The following is a 23513-nucleotide window of genomic DNA, read 5'->3' as shown; positions in this document are numbered from 1 at the left end:
TATATATATATATATATATATATATATATATATATATATATATATATATATAAGTATACACACACACACACACACACACACACACACACACACACACACACACACACACACACTTTCACTACATTTTGTCTGATACTGCTTTGCTTGACAAAGTGAAGTGAGAGTACTGTTTACAAATGGTGGATTGAGCAAATGTCATTTGTACCGACTATGTTTTGTCAACAAAGGTAAGGTTATGTATTACTGGTGGGAATGTGCATCTCTGTGTTTCTGTGTGTTTGTGTGTGTGTTGAGGGGTGTTAGGGTAAGAAGAAGGGTTAGGTAAAGATATCGGTTTAATCTATGTACAAGTGTGTGTGGGATAAAGTTAGAGGAAGGATGGGGTAAGGGGTTATTCACTTCATGACATGTACTCTCAGATGGAGCAAGACTAACTGCTACTGTACTCTTTAATCTTAAAAACCTCTTCAGTCATCACTATCAGCAGCAGCAGCATCAACCCAGTTTTTCCATTTTCTATATGGGGTCAGAGTGTCATTTCAACTGTCATCTCTCCCAATTTAATGCCACTGTCCTACCTTCTTCGACAATCATGCCTGACTGCCGAAGGTCATCTCTTACACAACCATCTCTTTGTTGGATGTCATTCTTTCCTCTTGACTCTGCCTGTTCTATATCTTCTTCACCAAATTGTCTTCACCTTTTCTCCACATGTGCTCAAACCACCAAAATCTGTTCTCTTTGACTTTCTCTGCAATTGGAGCTACTCTGGCTTCTGCTCTGCTGCCCTCATTCCTTCATCTGTCACATGGTGTTCATAGTACTTTCTGTTTTAGGCATTTCATCTCCATCCCCTCTAGCTTCCTCAACTGTTCTGTCAAGTCAAAGTCAAAGTAAATGTTATTGTCATTCAGATTATACAACTTGTGCATCACTGAACGAAATGTTGTTACTCCTTCTCAAAATGGAGGCATTTTCACATATAGACGATCTGAATTACAACAGTTATTACAGACATGACAGACATTATTGCCTTAGTCTCTTAACTAACTATAGTTGACTTCGCAGTAATCATTATTGCACATTTAGGATTGCTGTAATCATTATTGCACATTTAGGATTGCATAAGAATATGAATTGAGAGAATCCCAGTGGGATTACTGCACCCAAAGTTATTGCACAGAAACATGTCATACTACTGGTGGAAATTCCAACAACCTTTTCAGAGTTGAGAGTTCAGCACAGTGTTGAGTTAGTATGAGTTTAGTAGTCTGATGGTCTGTTGTATCTGATTGTTCTGCATCTCATACTGCAGTAGCATTTACCAGAAGATAAATAGGTGAACAGTCCATGGACAGGGTGGATAATGTCTCTGATAATCCTGTTTGCCCTAATGAGACATTGCAACAGGTGTATTTCTTGGATGGCAGGGAGCGTGGATCCAATGATTTTTCTCTGCTACCTTAACCACTTTCTGAAGGGCCTTTTTTGTTCGAGGTGGAACAGTTACTGTACCAGGTTGTGAAACTGTTGGTTAGTATACTCTCTATGGTATGTCATTAAAAGATAGTAAGGATTGGAGAGGGGTGGTTTGCCTTTCTCATCTTTCACAGGAAATGAAGGTGTTGCTGTGCTTTCTTTATAATGACAGTAGTATTAATGCTCCATGTTAGGTCATCTGTGATTTGTTCCCCCTAAGAATTTAGTGTTTTCCACTCTCTACTATTTCATTGTGGATTGTTCATGGAGAGTGTGTTTTATGTCATCTTCTAATGTTCACAATGATTGCTTTGGTCTTGTTCACGTTTAGTGAGACATAGTTGATACCAGATGATGAGCTGACTAACTTTCTCTCTATAGGTTGATTTGTCATCATTGCTGACAAGACCTACAGCAGTTGTATCATCTGCAAACTTGATGATGTGGTTAAAGTTGAACTTGGCTGTGCAGTCTTGAGTCTACAAGGTGAACAACAGAGGGCTCAGTACACAGCCCTGAGGAACCCCCGTATTCATAGTGATGCCCTCAGATGTGCTATTTCCAATGTGTACTGTCTGTGGTCTGTCCGTGAGGAAGTCCAGTATCCAATTGCATAGAGGTGTGTTTATTCCCAGTTGGTCAAGTTTCTTTATCATGTGTTGGAGGATCACTATTTTGAAGGGAGAGCTAAAGTCTGTAAACAACATTCACACATAACAATTCTTGTTTTCCAGGTGGGCCATGGATAAGTGAAACACCATTGAGACAGCATCTTCTTTGGAGCAATTTGGTCAATATGCAAACTGGAATGGATCTAAGGACGCAGGGAGACTGGATGTTATACACTCCTTGACCAACTTCTCAAAGCACTTCATTACTACCAAGGTGACTGCTGTGGGGCGATAGTCATTTAGGTCCAACAGTGTGGACATCTTTGGGATAAATATTATAGCTGTAGTTTTAAAGTACTTGAGTGTGATAGCCAGACTTGGTGAGATGTTGTAGATAACATGTGTCAGTTGCTCAGCACATTCTCTAAGCACCCATCCCAGGATGTTGGGTGCAGCTGCCTTCCTTGGGTTAACCATGTGCATAGTTCTTCTAACATTAGTAGGGTTGAGACATAGTACTTCATCCTTTTGATTGGTAGGAGCTTTCATTGCAGTTGTGCTATTTCTTTCCTCAAACTTGTTGAAGAAGGTGTTTAGTTTGTTGAGAAAGTCAGTATTGTCATTGCACTGTGCTGACGTGTTCCTGTAATCTGTGATGGAGTGTATGCCTTGCCAGATTCGCCTTGATTCTCTGAGGTCAATGAAATGACTCTGGATCTTCTGACCATATGCCCTTTTTGCTGTTTTAATTCCCATTTTCAGGTTTGCTCTGTCTGACCTGATGGCTTCCTCATCTTCCAGAATTGAAGGCTGTGTTGCGTGCCCTCAAGAGCCCATACACTTCACTTGTGAGTCAGGGTTTCTGGTTGGCACGTGTGATGATGTTTTGATGACTGTCATGTCATCCACACACTTTGATATGAATCCTACTACTGACTCAGTGTACTCTTGCAGTGGCAGTTTAGTTGAATGTGTTCCAGTCTGTGCATTCAAAGCAATCCTGAAGTGCAGAGATTGCTCCTTCTGGACAGACTCTTATCTGCTTCTTGGATGTTTTCTCTCTGATTAGTAATGGCCTGTAGACTGGAGTCAGAATAATGGATAGATGATCTGAATCACCAAGGTGTGGGTGGGGCTTTACCCTGAATGCCTGTTTGACATTGGTGTACACCTTATCTAGTATATTGGCACCTCTGGTGGCAAAGTCTATGTGCTGGTAGTAGGGTGGTAGAACTGTTTTCAGATTAGCCTGGTTAAAGCCACCAGCTGTGCTATAAACATAATCAGTGTTTTTGTTCTGCATTTCGCTGACTAACTGGTATAGTGTGGCCAGTGCTTCATTTGTGTTTGCACTTGGAGGAATGTATACAGCTGAGATGATAACAGCTGACAGTTCCCTTGGCAGGTAAAAAAGTCTACATTTTACTGTCATGAACTCTATATTCTCAGAGAAGTGGGTTGAGACTTTCTCGCAGTTTGAGAAGCAGTTGTTGTTTATGTAGATGCAAACTCCACCTACCCTGGATTTTCCACTAAGGGCCTAGTTTCTGTCTGCTCTAAATAATAACAGCCCATCCCCATGAACAGTACTGTCACTGCTACTAGGATTTAGCCAGGTTTCTGTGAAGATGAACATACAAGAGTCTCTTACCTCTCTATAGATGTTTAGGTCTAATCTTAAGTAGTCCATTTTGCTTTCCAGGGATCGAACATTTGCTACCATGATAGATGGGAGTGCAGGTCTGTAGGGGTTTCCTTTCAGCCTGACATTGATACCAGCTCTAGTTCCACTTTTCCTAGATCTTTCACATCTCTTTTGTTGTCTCTTACTTTCAGGTGCAATGTGCTTTGAATTTGTTACTACATAGCACTCTGAGTCTAGATTGGAAAATATTAATATCTCTTTCAGTTCATTATGCCTCACAGGCCCTAGAGAAAGCAGCCTTGTAAACCAGTTACACGCCAAGCCCATAAACCGAAGGTCTAGCAGAGTATTTCTGAAATAGACTAACCTTGTGTCTGTTTCCCTTCCTGTTTTCATTGTTTTTGTAGTTTCTGATGATGTATTAGATGGATATTTACACAGATACTGCACATACCTTCCTCGAGCTGGAGCAGCTGCTGCCTCACAGGGTACGGCCATCTTGAAAAAAAAAACACATACAGTACCATTTGTACCATACAGTAGTACTGGTCACACCACCGTTTGTACAGCTTACTTTTCAGCTTCTTTGGTGTTCTTCTGTCATACACTACCCCTGACACTCTTTGCCAGTTGGCTGCAGCTCCTCTGATTCTAGCTCTAACCTCCTCATTCAGACTTGCCTTCTGCTCAACCACCCCTCCCAGATACTTGAAGCTTTTAACCTGCTCCAATATTTTCTCTATCTGAATTCTCAGCTTCTTCTGATTTCCACAGATTGTTACCATTACATCTTTCTTATCTGTACTCAGTTTCATCCTACATCCCCATTTTGCATTACATTTCCCTATCTTTTGCTGAAGTTCTTGCCCAGAGTCTGCCTGTAATGCCACGTCATCTGTATACAGCAGCTTTGCTGATCTGTCCCCAACAACCTGTTTGCTAAGAAAGTCCATCACCTGTATGAACAGCAATATGCTTGTGGCTGAACCCTGATGCACACCCACTCCCAGTAAGGACCCCTCTTCAAGTCCAAACACTATTCATACTTAATTCATTGGATCCTTGTAGATAGCCTGTACTAATTCTACCAAGTTTTCTGGGACTTCAAACCACAACAGGACTGCCCAAATCAGCTTTTTGGGACCTTGTTATATGCTTTTTCCAAGTCTAGGTATGCCTAGTTGTACTCTTTCCTCATCTCTAGCTTCTTTCCAACTATCTTTCTCACTGCAAAAAGCAAATCAGTTGTGCCAAATCCTGATCTGAATCCAAAATGCTCATCTCCCATCTTACTTTCTACAACTCGGTTGATTCATTTATCAGTCACCCTCTCCAGGACTTCCATGCAGTGTGACAGGAGTTTGATACCTCTGTATTGCCCGCAGTTGTATATGTCCCCTTGTATATTGGCACTAGTGCTTATTCTCCAGTCATCTGGGATATGCTTTTCTACCATACTGCTATAAGTACCTTCAGGAATCATTTCTCTCCTATCTCTGCCAACATCCTGATCATATCTGCTGTGACCTCATCTCAGGCTGCTACTTTCCCAGACTTCATTTTCCTTAGTGCTGTTCTTACTTCTTGTAGGGTGGGCTCCTTTTCATCTTTCATTGTAGGCTGTGTCTGGGGCAGTACAGCTTCTCTAGGATTTTCTTCATTTAGAAGCTGCTGGAGGTACTCCTTCCATCTGCGTTTGGTGTCCTGTGGACAGGTGAGCAGGTTGTTGCTGGTATCCCTGCCGAAGGGTGTATCACTCTCTTCTTCGTCTTTCTGTCTTTGTCTTGCAACCTGATAGAGTTTCTTTGTGCCATCTACTTAGTCACTTTCCAGAAGCTGGTAGAGTGTCTCTGATGTCTTCTTCTTTGCTTTTGCAACTCTTGTCATAGCCTCTTTGACAGCCAACCAGTATTCTTTCTTAGTTTTTCTGTCTTTTCTGTCTCCCACTTTTTCCTACACTTCTGCCTCCTTTTGATGACTTCCTGGAGTCTACATTCCACCACCAGCTTTCCTTATGTACCTTACTTCCACACTTGGCTCAGCTACATTTCTGTTTTATAGTCCTTACACATGTTGTTTTGAGGTGTGGTCATTCTTCTTCAACTCCAACTATTTCTTCTTCATCTTGATGCACTAGAGCCTTGAGTAATTCTTTGAACTGTTATGCTTTCTCTCCAGTCAACTTCCAGGTATTCAGCCTAGTCCCTGTTGATCTTAGGACCTTCTCTGACTGCTACTTGCAGCTCATTGAGGCAACCAGTGGTTTATGCTGTGGGCCAACTGGGTATGACTTAGCAATCACTGGCTCTACCCCAGCACCCTTTCCTTACTAGGAGGAAGTCTACCTGAGCTGCATGTTGTTCTTCAATACTATTGATTTTTCCCTTCTGCGTAACAAACTAACAGGAAACAGGCTTTTCGTCTGATGTTATTCCATGGTTTCAGAGCTATCTGTCCAGCCATACTTTCATCCATCTTGGACCAGCTAACACCTACATCTCAGATCAACCTGTGAAGGGATACTGCTTGGGTTTGTCATTGGTTGTCTCTCTTATTTCTCTTTTCTAAATGATCTTCCTTAGGAACTGCCTTGCACTAACTGTATCCTGTATTTAGACAATATTGTCACAAGTCCGACTCTTAATCCCTTCCACCTCAAACATAAACTTCAGAACAACCTCACTACCATCTCTCATATTGGCATCATAACTATAAATTTGCTGTCAGCATTCAAGACTTCCATTATATTATTCATTACTCCACAACAGTTACAATCTACACAAAGTATAATGACTAATGACCCCTCAACTACACCTGTTTCATACATCAAACAAAAAAAAAAAAACTAGCACTTCTACCTGACCAGTGCCTTACCTTTCACAAACACACTGCGGGAATGACATAGAAATTATTATCCTAGCTCACACTGTAATACAAAATCTCAAATCTGCTAAGTATCAAAGCTAAACAATCTTTAGCTATTAACATACTAATTCCCAGGTTAGAATACAGACTACCAATCATTGTCCTTTGATCAACACAAAATATTACTCAGTTGCCATCTGCAGAAAGCCAAATATTTTATTCACCTCGCAAACTAGAATGACCATGACTGTGTTACAATAAGGTAAATGGCTACCATCTGGGCTAGGGCTGTTCTTCTCCTTAATGCAGTTATGTTCAAACTATTACATGCAATACACTGCCCCAATTCTCAATAAATTCATCATCAAAACACCTTCCTACTCCCCCTAGAATTCTTCTTCCCTACAGCTACAAAGACAACCCGTGCACTCTTGTCACCTGTGACAGATCTTACTTCAAAACTGCTCTAGCAAGATGGAATCTCTGCCTGAAACCATCAAACAGACAATTATAGAAATATCTTCACGTCAGTCTGATTAATGAAAACAAATGTAACTGATCTAGGCATAATGGTTAACTCTCTCAAACATCTTCTGTATTTATTTTGATTCAGTTTAAATGCTTAAACTTCTCCTTAGACTACAAACGCAATGCATAGACTTGAAAACTTTTTTCTTTTATATTTATGCATATATTTTTTGTTAAACAATCTCTTTACTCACTACAGCACATTTGATTATTTCCTTTACATGCCTATACATAATTTGAATATGTACTTTCTGTATACTTCTTAACTTTGTTTACATTGCTTTATTACATGCATTTGCAACTGCTGTGTTTCACTAACAAGCTCTTTGTTATACTTGTTATTTATACTCTGAATTTGTCTATTTGGCTCAGGTTGTGGCTGAAAAAGGTCCTCAGACCAGTTTGCTTACCTGGTGAATAAATGCTAAATAAATAAATTAGTAAATAAAGTACATAAAGCACAGTATGATGAAGGACATTTGTGACAGACAGAAGTAAGGTGATTATAAGGGACTGGCATGTGTTATCAAGGACAGACCCTGTCATTGTAGGATACGATATAGAAGACGTACTGCCATACCTCTCAACTGTACAGATTTTTGAAGAATGTCCAGATTTTTGCCTCCTATTTTTGGTCTGTTTCGCATAAAATTATGGTTTTCTGACAAATGACTGGCAAATCATTGAGAGTTGAAGTAAGAAAATAATGGCAGACATTTGAGCTTCAGACTTCATACCCTTGAGAAAAATTCATGCTGATGCAAAACCTATTATTCTATCAACTTTAAAAGTTTGTAGAAACAATATGTGTCCCTATTTTTTGGCCTTTGTCCCCCCATTATTTACGGCTTTGTCCAGATTTTTTTATCTAAGAGGTTGAGAGGTATGTGTATTGCTCCCATGGAAAAGTCAACATTGAAAGAGCACACAAAATTTCCAAAAAGCTTTTCTTCTAACATGGAATGGTTTCTTTCAGATGATTAACTATCAGCTCAGGACAAACTTGCAGAATGCTGTTTCTCATAACCCAAAGACTTAGTGACTGCATATAACTCACTCTTCTAAACATTTTCAGGTTCAACACAGCACCCTTTGTTCCCATAATACAAGTGAATATGAAAGACACAAATAGAAGAAGGCATCACATATGGATAGCATGATTCTTCCTGCAGACCTTGGCTACAGTAGATCTCTGCCACTGTGAAAAGTGGATAGTGAAGCTGCTCCTTATTATAACATGGTACAGCTGTAAGAAGGACTAGAAAATCTGAAAAAAATGTTAACTATAAAAAGTTGATTTTGGTAGGAGAGATGCCTCAGACAGCCAACAGCTCTCCCACCAGTGTCAGGAGGTCTGACATCTGGAAATTCAACTTCAGCACAACATTAGCATATCTGACCTACAGGGGCATGTGGCAGTGGCACAGATGTCAGTGGGGCTGGTAGAGGATGGATCACATGTGAATTGAGAAAGCAGGGTACAAACGATTCTGGTGTTCAGCTTTCCACGGTCTGACACTCATGGAGTGCTAGAAAGGCCAGGTGCTTTATGGCCAATATTAGGCAATCAGAACACTGAGACTGAGATGTTATATGCCCAATAGGAATTAAGGAATGAAATGAAAGAGTAGGTGTCTGTGGTGACACCTGAAAGGGAGAATCTGAAGTTAGTGAGAACACAGGCTCAGATTTCCCAGTGACTAACTTTCTGGGCCTGAGTATATGGGGCTGCACTACAATAAGTGTAGGAAAAATGGAAAACCTCACACCTTTCTCACAGTTTCTCTTTTTTTTTTTTGGTGATGGTGATGCTGAAGTGTGGATTTGCTGAGCACAGACATGAAGAAGTTTCAAGAAGCAGAAGGTTTTGCTTTAAATTTTTGGAGTCTTTTTACTGTAAGATGATTCATAAGGTAAATTCCTACTGGACCTTTGAATAGCATTGTTAAATCTACTGCCAACAGACAATGCATGCTTGTTGTAAGTGGGACTTAAAGAAGGCATTAGACATTTGTCAGTAGAGGTAATTTATTTGCCATGATATCACTCACACGTTAAAACCGTCTTTGTAAAACATTGTCTAAGGCCTGAATACTTGACAAGGGAACCCTTAATAACTTAGTCAGAAAATTGGTAAAACCTGCTCTAAGAGGTACACAGAGATATAAGCCATCAAATCAAAAAATACAAGAATAATATAAACTTATTTGAAGAATGTACATCAAAAGAAAGGGAAAAGGCAGGCTGAGTCTTCTTCAGAGCATCACAGAGCATAAAAGTTCATCCACTGCAGGAAAGAATTGCAGTATTTTGAAAGAGAAGTGCGTTATTGGGTGAGGGGGCACCAAACGTGCAAACCCATTTAAAAAGATGCACCCTTAAAATCAAGTTATAACCATCATAGAACTTAAATAACAATATCATATGAGAAACAATCAATACTCCTGTAAAATACAAATAATCTACATAAAAAATAGGCATAAAATGTTATGAAATATTCTAACACAAACAAGCAGATAGCTCCTCTGCATTTTATAAAATAATCATGATTAAGGGTGAAATCTCACAACTGCAGTGAAACTGTTTGCCCTTCATCCTTCAATAATTTAAGGGAACTGTCATTTTCTAGTCTGAACAACACTTGACTCTTAAAGAAGAAATCTTCAAAGGCAAGGGATAGTGACTGATCCTGCTTCATCATAGGCCACATGGGCCATCAGACAGACAAGTGTGGAGACCGTGGAAGCCTCAGGCTTAGCATATATTAAAGATTCTCATCATGCATTTTTCTGAAGAATGAATTTCTTCAACAAAAATGTCATACTAGAAGTACACCATCTAAGTTAATAGTAAGAGGATGCAAGTATTTACTTTCCTAATTTGCCTAGAGGTCATGATTCTCTATCTGGAGGATTGACAGCTGGAAAATGAGGGGTTGGGTTCTACTTTAGACCACCACAAGATTATCACACTAGGTTTAGGTTTTCTACCCACACTGACCAGCCTCTTGCGGAATAGGCTACTGATTATAGCTTTCTACTGACTGAGGTTATAGTAACAGGATATTACTATACATGATGGATAATATTTTGGAAGATATCTACAGTTAGTGCAGCCAGCCAAGAGGACTGTTCCATAATTCTTCAGGCCTTTTGCAGTCTCTTCTGTGAGAGTGGTATAAGGGGCATTAGCCATCCTGCCCTCCACTTGCATGAATTTCAAAAATGTAATGACTTAACATCTCCTCCCATAGAGAAAGGTGGAATTTACTCCATTCTTTGTTATTGTCCTCTGAAATGTGATTGTACTCCTGAGCAGGCTCAAAGTAATGGTTTTATCAATGGCTTTTTTTTTGTTTGTCTTTTACCTACAAGAGGATCAGAAACAGAAGGACATGTGGAAGCAGGCACCTGGAAGAGGACACTGGGTATGACTGATGCTGGTCTTCTCAGGTTGTAACACCCATGATAGGCTAACACTTTTTTATTTGGTAACTGCTATCAGCCTGTCATAATTTATCTCCTGGAAGGAGAGCGACATACACCATTTAGGTACAGAAAAAGAATGGGAGTAGAACCTTCCAGCACCCCTGGCAAAGGAGTAGAAGGAGAAGAAAATAAGTCCAGCCAAGTAGAAGGAGCTCCAAGGGGCTGAGACTGAGATTCTGTGACACTTAAATTAGGAAGCATTGATCTTGAGTCAGATTTTTTCCATTAATTTTTGCTACTTTTTGACTCTTTCATTGAAAGTGTTAAGAGGATATGTGTTGCCTTTCTATGTCCTTGTCCTATTTTGTGACATCTAGACTTTTCTGGTGAGAGAAGAGAAACAGAGAACATGAAGTGGAAGATTCTGTCTTAAGGTGATGAAGCGTCTCAGACATAAGAAGGTTTTCAAGGGTTTCTCTGTATTACTGTTATGTGACATCCCTGAACCTCCTACATACAGAACATTGATGTATTGTGCGCTGAGTCCAAACAAATACTTTTAAGCTGTTTATCTGCAGGGAGTATGTTCTTGTCACAACCTTAATTTAGTGTTAGAAAATGTGACAAAGAAAAAAGACCTAAGGCCTGCAGAAGATAAAAAAATGAGACAACAGACATTTGAATTTAAAACTATCTTTAATGGGCAAAGTTAGAACATTAAAAGTATATTAAAATCTAACAGACATGTAGTATTTAATTTCAAATATATAACACACCAACCTGATGTCATCAAATCCTCTGCAAACTCTTTCATAACAGGAAAGAAGTGATACCTTCTAGACTAGTAATGCACTGTGGGTTTAAAAGGTAAGGTGGCCACCTGTGATTGTTTGGTTTGCCATGTGGTCCTCACTCATGCATGACGTGCCAGTCCTCTGTACTTCTGCAGATCTAACAGAGATCTTTGACATCAGATCGAGGTTATGATGAGTATATCATCTGACCTCCATATCCACTCATAAAGCTAACAAAAAGAGTCCAAAGCAATATTTCAGACAAGATCATTAAAAGTAAGTCCTTGGAAGAGTATTATTTAGAACAGTACTGGAAAAGTAAGCTCTGAGCCTGTAAATAACATGTACTTCACAGATGTTATCCACTGACACGGCTTCATATTAGAAGCTAGACCCAGGACTGCAAGTCCCAACACTTCCAAAATGAAACTGTGACTCTAGGAAATAACAAGAATTCTGCTTGCTGTTACTCTTTGCAGTGTTTTTTTTGGGAAGGAAGGCATCCCTGCATCACCCAGTGTGGGGGCTGGGCTCCTCACAATCCTTCTACTTATGTATACTAACTTGAAGATCACTACATCTAAGAGAAGGGGTGATACTACAAGATGCTGAAATTTCTTTTGTTGTTCCAGGGATTGCAACTACACTGGTCAAATGTTCAGTGGACACCCAAACTGGCACATCCTAAACAAGAAGAAAGACTGCGCATGCCCTTTTGGAATAAGTCAGATCAAGGGATTTCCCATGTTTTTATCAGTAGAAGTTACTGCAACTAAATAACCACTTAAAATGTTTATGTACTGTCTTGCCCTATCTGTCCCCAAACGCTGCAGATTTAAAAAACACAGTGTTTCTTTTGGTGGAAAAACAAAGTTGCTTCTGATGTCTTCTGTATGAAGACAGTAGATAGACCATTTAGGGTTCTATAATGAAAGCACCTTGGGAATACGCAAAAGGTTAATGCATGGAAATTCTTCCTTGTGAAATGCAACATAAAGTGGATAGACTGATAAAGCTTAAGAGTTTTAAATGTGCTAGACAGAAGTAATGGCTGCCAGAAAAAAGGAAAGGAATTTGACATCTGTCAAACTAGCTGGTTCACAAGAAAACAAGGTCACCTCTGCCAAGACAAAACTGAAGTACCAAGAGGGAATCTCGTAAATCTTAAATCTGCAATAACTGAATCATCGTCATCTTGGAAACTGGAGGAGACAGACAGTAAACTCTAGTAGTAGAAATGCTGAGACTTAATTGATAGACACAAAGACTAGTATTGGAGGGCCACTACAGCGTCAGACTTTTTTAGACAACTGACTCTTTATTTTTAGTAAATATAAGACATGAATCTATTCCCTGTCATAAACGTTATTAATAGACTGTCTTTGAGCAACTTTCAGTAAGCCAGTAACTTCCCTTGAAATCCCTGGGACTCTGACTGTTACAGAAAATGAAGGAATAAGCTGTAAATCTCAGTGACTTGATTTGATGGATGAGTGGTGCAGTCCAACAGACATAAGAAGAAAAAATACTTGTAACATGGCAGTTCTCAATGTGGACTGACACTTCAGTGAAAAAGACCTGGGAATTAAGGTTGTCTTACACAAAATGGAGACACCAGGAACAGGTTCATGAAAGTCTGTTTTTTTTTTTTTTTTGACTCACTGATCCTTGGTGATCATGAGGTTTCACTCCCTCCCATCCAGTTGTCCTTACTCCAGGAGATGACAGCCTTACAACCCATTGGTTCCTCTCAGAGACAAAGAGCAAGTGGAGGGATTGGAGCTGTTATCCCGCTCAGGGAATCAGGGAGGTTTCTTTAAGCCATTCTTCTTCCATGTTGTGTATGCTTGCAGAATTCCCAAGGATGATAAACAATAGGTATGTCTTCTGCTTCAGTGACATGTGCTGACCTGAAGCCAAAGCACTTCTGTTAATCTCTTGTCTCCACCAGAGATTTAACATAATTTTTCTGAATTTTTTTTTTTTGCTAGATCCTCTAATTCAGCTTCCAAATAAGAAGTACATAGTACCTGAACAAGTTGGTGGTCTCTAACTTTCACCATGTTAAACTTAGTATAAACAGAATACATAAAAGTGTTGTTGGCCAACCCAAATCCGACTAAAATAAGTGGGTTTGTCAGAAGACATGATAACACAGTTACAATCATACATCCTAAATAAAAGTTTTGACATGTGACACAGTTGAGCCTAGGGCCAATGAAGCACAAACTGGAAAAAACATTTTAAAAGGAAATAAGTTGAAAAACAAAATTCTCCCAACTGAAAATAAAACAGAAGTACTGTAAATTACTCATATACACATAATCACAGCTTCCTTGGCAATAAATAGCGAAAGTGCAGCAAAGCATCCTTGGTCCCTTTTCTAGAGAATCTATCTTCAAGAGTGTGAAGGAATGAACAACGTGGCAAGAATGGTATATGATGACAGGGGTATGGTCCCTGTCAGCCAGGGAAACTTTGGACTGCTAACTAGTCCTAGCACCAGTGGTGTTAAGTGCTGTCGTTAATAGAAGACGGACCTCTTCTCATCAGATCACTTCTTTCACTTTTTTGCATGGTCATCCTTTATATGTAGTGCCTTGTCTGTTAGTGCTGACTGTATGTTTATAAGAATATTCTCTTGTGAACATTTGTCTATCCACTTCTGAAGCTCCCGGAGCCCATCCTATAAATTGTCTTTTTCAGATGTATAAATGTCTAGGGAGCATATGTATATGCATCAAATACACATGATGTCATTAGTTAAGACAGGAGACTCTCAGCACACTATTAGACTAACAAAGCCAGGGACTAGAAGGAAGAAAATGAACAGAAACCAAACCTACACATAACAGACACAGATAGGGCCCTTGTAAAAAAAAAAGGTACTACTCAACAAAAACAGAACTATAAACCCAGTTTTTAGAAGTATGTTAGACCAGACCTGAAAACATGGCTTCCAGTAAAACACAAGGTTCATATACCAGTGATAACAGACTATGAACAACAGTTAACTCTCACAGCCTATTTTAAGACTCCCTTAAAAATGATTTCTACATTTAGGCAATGTCCACACTAGGATCAAAGTTAGTTAAAAGGTTAGTCAGTTTGAAACCAATTAAGCAGATAAACAGACTTATGACTTTAAATTTAAAGGAGCTCCCCAGTACAAGAAAGGCCATGCTTACTTCAGACATGAATAAACATGAAAAAAATGACAAAAATGAACAGAAATTAATCAGGTAAACACATCTTTTAGGTTCTGTATTTCTACTACCACCCAAAGTGGTGTAACTAAAACTGGTATAATCGAGATATGTTCAATATACCCCAACATAATCAGAGACATGGAAGATGACAAAAGGAAAGGACTGCTGGGAGATCTAGTCTGCCATCTCCAGCCCTCTTTCAGGAGACAAAGATATTAGTAATCCTTCACCTTCCCAATCTCATTCCTGTTGCTGGGATTCTCCCATACCTTTCCCTTGTACATTATCTCCCCTTGAAGTCTATTCTACAATGAAGTCAGCCTAACCCATTTCCAAGATTATTTTCTTCTGTTTATTTCTGAATATCCACTTTTCTGTATTGTAATATTAACTGGCTGACCATTTATACCTTTAAAAGTTGTGTGGGCATTTGCAATATATTCTTTAAAAGTTTTGCGAGTGCCTGCAATACATTTACCTTTTACCTTCTCATACTTTTTTTCCTCTGTTAAAGAAGATACATCTTAAGATACCACAGACTTCCGCATATGATGTTTGAATTAAGTCCTTCCCCATTGTATTACTTTTCTATGAACTGCACCTGCACTACATTAATACTTAGCAGTACCTTCCAGAAATAGGCATGGTAATCAAAAAAAACATCAATAATGTTCTGCGATGGCATTACCAATGACGCTCTTTTGGAAGTGATATCCCACGTAGGGTATATGATGTTTTGACCCCACTGATTTGCCCGCGACCTATTCAACCCCGGACAGTTGGACCAGAACAAAACATTACAAAAAGAATGATAGTATCTCTAGAAAATTCAAAATGTTCCTTCTCCTATGGCCCTGCAACCCTTTTACTCCTGGTAAGATTACGAACACTTCCTACTGTCCTATGCCTTAATCATGTGACCTCATTGTCCAACTACAATGTACACAAAAAAATCTAAAAAGAAACAGAGATGTACTACGTAAAAAAAAAACAATAAATGGAAACAAGGGACTAGTTCGTAGTTTCCGTTCAACGTTCTCATGCAGTAAGGACAGATATAGTAGATAAAGAAGCAATGAATGGAAAGTACGGGCTATAAAAATAATAATAATGACATCCGGATTACAAAGGTTGCTATAGTTCACAGTTTCTGTTCAACATTCTACACCAGTAAACACAGATATAGTACATAAAGAAAAATATACACGGAAACTACGATCTATAGAAATAATAATCATAACATCAGGATTTCAAGGGTTGATATAGTTCTTGATTTCAGTTGAACCTACTACTGGAGATTAACAGCTGAAAGTGAAAAAGACAACCCGTTTTACTTTACATACCACAAAATAGGCCTTTTAGATTCACCAGTAATGGATAAAGGAATGGTTTGTGAAAGATGTAGTCTAGTGGGTACCCAGTCTAGTGTCACTATTAAATAAAAATGTTTTAATATGACTGACACGACGGGTACATCTCAAGAAAAGTGTTTAATTAAAAAAAAAAGAATATGTTAAAACGTAACACTAATTATAATATGTTAAAACATAACACTGGTTACTAAATGTTAAAAGTTTATGTGTTATATTTATACTAACCAATGTAATGATTAAATTAAAAAAGTAATAAAATAAAAATAAAATATATTTACAATGAAAAATTAACAGTGTATTTATTGAATACTTGATTAAATAATAACATAATGATAAAATACTTACTAGAATATATTTGGGTCAAACAGTCTGGGGTCAAATAGTCCGGGGTCGAACTGTCCACTAAAAAATCACATATACAGTACATATAAATGTATACATGAAATTGTATAGAAATGCATTGAGGGCGAACAGTCTGGGGTCGAATAGTCGTGCTTCCCCCACATACTACGGTGATCTGGTAGGTGTCCTCCAAACCAGAGCAAGTTCTTTAATGAAATTCAAGTAATCACAAAAATTTATAACCATATCACTTCCTTGTTTTATTGACCACTATTATCCTACCATGAACAGGGTTATACACTGAGGTCACAGCATTAGAATTCTGGAACCGGACCCCATCTTCACCTCCAAATATGGAATAGGTTCTATGTTTTTTAATTACTTTCCCTGTTAACAGCATGTAATAGTACTGTGATTTTCTTGTGTCCAATATTTAGAAATAGCTGTACAAGAGAAGATTCTGCTTAACTATTGGGCCAATGGCCTCAAATGAAAAATCAGATTTTTTCTTGAGCAGTACATAAACTTTCCTTTAATCAGATGACTGCGCAGGCTTCTTATAAATTTCACAATAGTTCATTTAATTACCATTTCCACATCACAGACATAATACCAGCAAATAATGGCCAACAGTTGCAATCCAGTAACTTCATTTACCCCAAAGACCAACGATGGAGGTGTTTGAAAACTTTTTATTCCTCTTATAACTGCAAAACACCTTTCAAGTTACAGCAGTAAACTAAACCAGTAAGTTAAACAATAAATGTTACTGTTACATTACATTATATAAGGAAGTACATAATCTATGCGGCCACAGAAACGTGTTGTTTTTAATTTCAGTCTCATAAAATATGTTTTGCTTTCTGATACAAGATAAAGTGTTTGTACTTTACCTCACAGTGGTGGTCTAACGTGCTCCCCTTTCCTTTACTTTATTTCCAGTTAGATTCATTCCTTATGACAGACTAGATTCTGAATAGGAAATATAAATTAATTGTCTCTTATGCTTTACTTAACAACAAGAAAGGGCAGTGTCATGCGAAAGCAGCCCTTTGGACCTGCACCTAGCTTGGTTATTCATTAATGCTGCTGTTAACAGATTACTCTTCACTCTCTGACAACTGTAGTAAGGGTGTCCCAAGTTTATATGCTGACACTTCAGCGTCTCTGTACATAGTTATACTGACAATGCAGAAGCTTGGATCTCTGACTATTATGCCCATACCGTACCCATGTGTCATGTTTAGACAAACAAAAACATGAACAGAAAGGGTTCATTTTCTGGAGTGGAAAAAGCAAACTTATTTGACTTGCTGAAGATGCTGAAGGTAGTGTAACTTTTTCTGTTCCTCATCTCAGTGCATATTTTTCATTGGAAAACCCTAACACATACCACCATTCCAATCTCATACTAACTAGCAGTTATGTTTTTTAAGTCATGTACATATTGTGTTGTTGCTATTATTATGATATAAATAATTTGCTAAGTAGATAGTTCTTTTGAGCCACAGGCTCAATTTCGTAGTAGACCCTGGGAATATTACAAGTGGCAAAGCTATAGCATTATTATACAGTTACGCAGCCATTTATGCACATGTTCTTCCACCACCAGGCATTTTCTGTAAATATTAAACAGTTCAGCAATTTCAGCATTGTCACAAGCTTCATCCCACATTTGTGCTTCTTATAAACGCCGTCCTCCTTTCTTAGGTGTATAGGTTCATAGGTGTATGGTAGGTTAACAATCACTGAGGCTTTTATAAGCCTAGCCAAACACCCCAAATGTATTTGCAAGTTTATGTGCTGGCATTTGTAAGTTTAATAAAGCCTCTCAAATGTATCCCATACATTGATGTTCCTTAGGTTTTTTTTTAAGTGGTATATCCCGACCCCATGTGCAAAATGAGAAAAAGGGGTTGAGGATGGATAGCTGGATTTTTATAAGATAGGGAAAGATTTACAGGCTGCCTCTGTCTATTAGGGACACAGATGCTATATCTGGGGTATATTTCTGATTTCCCATCCACTGGTCCAGGTTTCTCTCGAACAGGGTCAGGGAAAAGCTGTTTTTCACGTAGACTGGAAGCCTGTTCCAGAGAATGAGAACTGTCAAAGATATATGTCTGTCTCTCCAACATGTCTTATTATCTCGAAACAAAGTTTAAATCCTTACATTGAGTAATTCTGATGTTATTCATTTTGCAGCTCTGCAAAAGGTTCATCAGAGTGGGATCTAAAATGCTTGCTGTATGCCAGACATAGAGCATCTCTCAACAGTCTGTAGGAAATAGTACAGAGATAGGGCTTTGAGGCAATCTGCATAGTTCATGCTGTTTACACCCTGTATTCTTTTTGTGAGGAACCTCTGTGGATGTTCCAGTTGTTGCACGTGTTGGTCAGCTACATACCGATGGAGGGTGCTATACTTTATGATTGGCCTGATGAGGGCTGAATACAGTAGAATGATGACATCCTTGGACCTAGATGCCAAGCTTATAAATTGAGAAACATAGAATGATTTCCTTACTACCTAAGACACATGCTGATCGAAAGTCAGGTTGCTGTCTATTTATGTAATCAAATCCCTGATTAATGGTTTAACTCTTAGGAGTATATTAATGATGAGGTTGTTCCATAGGTTGGCTGACTTCCCAAAGGATAATATTATGCATTTCTTTGCAGTGAGTTTTAATTCATGGTTTTGGCACCAGTCAATTGTCTGTGTTAGTCCTTCCTGTACAATGTCAGTGCCTTGGGGGGATTCTGTGACTGCATCTATTTGTCATTCACCTGCAAATTTGGTCAGCCAGAGGCCCTTGATATTTGCCTGGACTTCTGAGAAGTAGATGCCAAAACGAAATGGACCCAGCACAGAGCCCTGGGGAACTCTGCTAATGACTGGCTACTTCGTAGAGGTGGTCTTCCCTTTGCTAACTTTGTGGGTCCCATCTGAGAGATAGACAGCTATCCAGCATGCATAAACAAAAGTCATGTTCTCACCACAACAATTCATCTATGTTGTCTATTTTCATCCTTCCTCAACTGATGGGGTCTCATGTCCGATCTCAGATCTGACTTCAGCCACTTCTAAAGACTAGGCTGCAAAGTTCTACCTCTTCCTCTTACCCATAATCATCCTGTTCATTTAGAATTACATCAGATCGAATTTGTCCTACATTCAGGCTACGTCACTGTCTGTAGCACAAAGGCGTGTAATAATACATTATAACTACCAATAAAATCCCAGTCAGACTGCACAGAAGAAGGAAAAGAAGAAAGAAATGACTGGAGCCCTTCAACAGTCTGGTAGTATGACACACCCCAGGACGAACTAGGAGACCAGTGAATAAAAATTTTAAGAAGGAAGGGGTTGGACGGCGGGAAGTTGAGGAAAGACAAAAACAAACAACACAGATGCACTGTTATGAAGTGTACATAAATTCGGTATCTGATATTGTCTTCTTTATCCATTCCTCAACTGATGGGGCAGAGTCCCCAGCTAGAGAAACCCCAGTGGGGTCTATAAGGAAAGATATTCTGGAGTAAAGAGGAACCAAACGCTGCTCTACTTCTAGAAATAATGTCCAATTTATAGAGAGCAATGAAGGCATGAGTGTTAGACCAAGTGGAAGCTCCACAGATGTCATCTATAGAAGCTCTAGACCAGAAGGCAGAGGATGTGGCTATAGATCTACTGGAATGAGACTTAGGAATCAATCCATTTTCCTTACAGACAAACATAATACAATCTTTAAGTCACTTGGCTGAAGTGACCTTTGAAGATGATTTACCCAGCTTGACTTTGGAAAAGGAAACAAATAGCTGGTCTGATTTTCTCAAATCTTTTGTTCTGTGGAGATAAAAATCTAACTTGTCTATGAACATCTAAAAGATAAAACATGTATTCTCCTTTGTTGGGAAAGTTTGGAAAGAAGACAGGAAGGTTGATGGACTGGTTTATAGCTGCTTCTGAAACCACCTTAGGTACCAAGGATGAATTAGTATGGACAGACATCCTATCCTTGTGAAAGTTCAAGTATTTTAACTCTGAAGATAGAGCTTGGAGTTCTGATACCCATCTGGCTGATGTGATTGTGACAAGAAAAATAGTTGCCCAAGACAAAAACTTCAAATCCACCTTGGCAGGTGACTCAAAAGGGAGCCAAGTTAGGGCTCAAAATAGTATCCTATGGAGGAGTGGGATCCTTGATAGGGGGTCAGATCAAAAAGGTACCTTTGAGAAAGGCTTTGCATTGCATAGATGATGCCAGGGTGGAATGGTTATGTCCTTCATGAAAACCTGAGATGGCTGCAAGCTGGATCTTTATGGTAGAATAATGACTTCCACTGTTAAAATTAGAAGCAAGACATCTATGATAGCTGGAATAGGTGCCGAAAAGGGGTCTAATTGCCTTTGGACAGCCATTTGCTCTTATATACCTTCCTAGCATAATCCTTCTGAGAGGATATGAGGGTGTGTCGAATTGGGGGGGGGGGGACCTGGATTGTCTGGCCATCATTAGAAGTAGAAAAAACATGCAGTCAATTTGAGGGTCCATATGTCCAGGTGAGTCATCCCTGATGAATAAGAGAGCAAATCTTGTGTTAGATCCAACACAAGGACAGAATGGAGGAGTGAGAATTACTTTGCACTTCCAGTGAGACATGTTCTGCAGGAATTTGGGAATGAGAGCAGTAGGAGGAAATGCGTATAAGGAGCCCAGGAGTCCAATTGTGAATCAGACAGCTTCTCAGTGACTCCCCCTTTGCAGGGATCAGGGCAAAATACCTGATGCACTTAGGCTTGAGAGGGGAAGACAGAGATCACAGCATGGCTGACCACATTGATGGAAAGTTATTTTTGCCACCACTGGGTTGAGAGACCACTCATGAAGGAGTAAGATGGACCTGCTTAGTTTGTCTGTTAGCACATTGGATTTGCCAGGGATATGCAATGCTAAAACAAAGCGGCAAGAAGAGAGCACCCAATACCAGACCCTCATAGCCTCTTAACACAGGAGTAAAATCTGGTTCCCTGCTGCTTGTTGATGTACCAGACTACAGACATATTGTCCGTCTGGATGACAGTCATCCCTGGAGGTAGAGTATCTTGAAACATCTGCAATGCTAATAGGACTGCTCTCATTTCCAGGGTATCGATGTGAAGACTGACCTCTAACTGGGACCAAGTGTCTTGGACAGTCCTTCCCAAGTAATGCTCCCCCAAGTTGGGGAGATGGCCATAGTCACTGTGGCTGTGGGTGGGAGAAGAATAAAAGTGCAGCCATGAAAAACTTCTGTGGTAATCCAACAGTCTATGTGTTCCCTGCAAATGTTTGTCATCCACACTGGAGCGGAGAGGGGCTGTTGTCTTTTCGACCATTGCACTGTAAGCATCCAGTTTAGTACCCTCATATAGTACCTTGTTAGGGGCACTAGAGTTATGGAAGCTGCCATAGGTCTAAGGAGCTGTAATCCCAATCTCACCAGCTGGGAAGGAAGAGAGAGAAAATGGAATGCTTGACTCTGTAAAGTGTTTACTCTTGTCTGCGGTAAGCTTGCAATTTGGGTCACCATATCCAGATGAGCAGCAATAAACTCCAGGACGTGGGGGAAAGCTGAGACTTGGTGTAGTTCACTGTAATGCCCAGTTAAACATAGATGGAGAAAGCAGTCCCTGGCTTGAGTCAGTACAGGCTTGGTGGGAGCAGAGAGGAGCCAGTCATCAAGATATGGAAACACCCAGACCATTGTGTGTGTGTGTGTGTGTTTGTGTGTGTGTGTGTGTGTGTGTGTGTGTGTGTGTGTGTGAAACAAAGTTTTAGTATATCAATTAAAAATTAGAAAGTACTTGGAGGCATTTTAAAAGTTCTTTATGATAGAATGCAGTGGGACAGAGGTCACTATACCATATTTTTAAAGTATTATTGGAAGTTGGGGTAAGTTTGGTGGAAGTCTATTGATAAAGAGGGAGGAGAGTAGAAGTGATAAAACAGAGCCTGATGGGATGCTTTTTATTATGGGGAAAGAAGATAAGGTGGCTGAGTATATTTTTATTTTGAAGCATCTGTTAATAACATCCTTGAAGCATTAGAGAGCTTTGTCACTTACACCAGTTCAAAGTAGGGCATCCTGTAAGAGAGTGTGACCTGTCAGACTGAAGGTGTCTATAAGACTGATGAACACTGACCCTATTAAATAGCTTTTATCTATATTTAATACAATGTGTCTACATTTAATAGGACGGTTCTGTTAAGGTAAAAATGGCAGTCCGAGTGCTTCTACCTGAACAAAATCCATACTGACACCTAGTAAGAAATAAACATATTGTTTATATGCAGTTAATTAGGAGCAGACTAACTTTTCAAACATTAACTTTTGCAGTTTTTCTTGAGCTGGTAGAATACAGATTAGTCTAAAGTCACTGGCATTGACTGGTTTGCTGATTTTGGGGGAATGTTTTGTTTGGAAGTATTTGTGGCATGTGCTCTTAGTCATTGATAAAGAGAAAATAGAAGTTATGTTCTTACCATAACGTTCCATGTTAGTTGTCTTCTTCTCGCCTTCTTCTTGCTGGATGGGTTGGAGCCGACCCCCTGCCCGGCTCGCCACTCTAAAAGCTCGAGAGTTGGTTCCACCGGCTCGAGGCTCCCCTTATATCCCACAATGCTAGGCGAGAGTTACCTCAGATCTCGTTTGTAAGCTAACCCCAGCTTATAATAGTAACAGAATAACTCTAAACAGAGTCCACCTCTAACAACAGGGAGAAAGAAGGGTGACCTACATCCTGATCCAGGAAATATGCACAACAGCATATGCCTAAGAAAGAGGTGGTAGAAAGACAGGTCACAATCACAACTCCTCTAGGTCTGTCCAGGCCAGGGGAAGGAGGGTGGGGCCTTGAAGAAGGCGAGAAGAAGACAACTAACATGGAACGTTATGGTAAGAACATAACTTCTATATGTTAAGTTGTCTATCTCGCCTTCATTCTTGCTGGATGGGACCGCGCCCCTAGCACCTTGTCCCGGGTGGCCTAACGGAACAGATTCCTGAGAACAGTGGAACCAAAGTTAGCTCTATGCCTAGAAGCTAAATCCAACTTATAATGAGAAATGAAAGTGTGAGGAGTAGCCCAAGTAGCCGCTGCACAAATGGTGTCAATAGGCAGTCTGTCTTGGAAGGCTATGGAAGTAGCCAAAGCTCTGGTGGAATGGGCCTTAGGTTTGTTAGGCAGCCTTT

At 39.5% G+C, this 23513-nt stretch overlaps 1 protein-coding gene across 3 annotated transcripts in view; it reads right to left on the bottom strand.

The window, feature by feature from the left end:
• The window catches only part of COBL (cordon-bleu WH2 repeat protein), a 1839636-nt gene that overhangs the window by 1285381 nt on the left and 530742 nt on the right, over window positions 1-23513 (bottom strand). Inside the window, exon 1 of one of the 3 annotated variants that reach the window (XM_044064793.1) lies at window positions 17168-17284. The exons of the other annotated variants lie outside the window; for them this stretch is intronic. The gene's annotated coding sequence lies outside the window, so the exon portion shown is untranslated. Of the gene's footprint in view, window positions 1-17167; window positions 17285-23513 lie in introns of those variants that run through there. 3 annotated transcript variants of the gene reach the window in all.

This window comes from Protopterus annectens, chromosome 3.part0 (assembly GCF_019279795.1).
Source record: "Protopterus annectens isolate FY-2018-M chromosome 3.part0, PAN1.0, whole genome shotgun sequence".
NCBI classification, from domain to species: domain Eukaryota; kingdom Metazoa; phylum Chordata; order Ceratodontiformes; family Protopteridae; genus Protopterus; species Protopterus annectens.
This window is presented reverse-complemented; position numbering and strand designations above follow the sequence as displayed.